Below are 1,129 nucleotides of genomic sequence, written 5' to 3' on the forward strand. Positions count from 1 at the left end.
CCAATGACTCAGTGCGCGGACCCAGCCCTCTCCCATTCACAACTCTGTTACTTTTCACAACTGCTCTATTCCTGGCCTCCGAAAAGCGAGAAAACATTGAGACGCCCACAGTCACTGTTGGAACATACCTTAGACATCACTGAACACAATCTTCTGCCCTGGTTTTCAATCATTAATTCATTCAACAAACATTGAGTCCATGCTGTGTACATGCCAGGCCCTTAAAGAGACATGAACAGCAGAGCACCTACCTCCCAGGAGCACGTGGAGAGGCGGCCGGACACAGGGACGCGCGGCCGGAACTCCCGCGGCCTGACCCCGCCTCCCCGGCCGTGCCCACGCGGCGCCTGCGCACTCGCTCCCCTTCCCGAGTCGCTGTGTGGGGGTTGGGACCGCCTGACCTGCTGGTCCTGCACCGAGATGCTTCAAAGCCGCGTTAAGAATGTTCGGATCCCCACAAAGCCCTACTATACCCAAGTTTACCAGGAGATTTGGGTAGGAAGGCGGTTGAAGGGCTTCATCGTTTATAAAATCAGGAGTGCTGATAAAAAAAAAACAAAGTAAAGCCCTGAACGCTTCCAGTCCTGCGCCTGCTCATGGCGACCATGAACCAGCTTTACGTGGATGGAAGAACGGTCTGGCTGGGTTGATTGGGAACGTGAGACATCGTGTTGACTTGTAGACGGGCCGCTGCCCTCAAGCATGAATAAAAGTACCTGTGAGATTAAAAAAAAAAAAAAAAAAAACCACACACACACCCACCCCCATAAACAAAAAACCAAATTCCTTCTGTCTGAATACCTCCAGTGCTGGGGAACTTACTACCTCTGAAGGCCACACATTACAGTGCCCAATGCTACCAGGAACAAAACCATTATTCTTTTTATTGAGCCCTAAATCTGTTTTCTTATAACTTCTCCCTTTGGACTTAATTTTCTCCTCTGGCTCCACACCAAATAATTCTCTTTTCCAAATGATAGCCTGTTAAGTACTTGAAAACAGTAATCAAGTCCCACAGAGAGTTCTCCATAGACTTGTGGCCACTTGGGGTGGGGGTGGGGGTGGGGGGCTGTGTTTTGCGGCTGCCCCTAACGAGTTGGGATTTTGAAGGCAGGCAGAGCTGGGTGGC

General features: G+C 50.6%; 1 pseudogene; it reads left to right on the forward strand.

Moving 5' to 3' along the window:
- The first annotated feature begins 290 nt into the window (after window positions 1–290).
- On the forward strand, window positions 291–724 carry LOC102519720 (annotated as a pseudogene).
- Window positions 725–1,129: the final 405 nt, after the last annotated feature.

Source organism: Camelus ferus, chromosome 26 (genome assembly GCF_009834535.1).
Source record: "Camelus ferus isolate YT-003-E chromosome 26, BCGSAC_Cfer_1.0, whole genome shotgun sequence".
NCBI lineage: Eukaryota > Metazoa > Chordata > Mammalia > Artiodactyla > Camelidae > Camelus > Camelus ferus.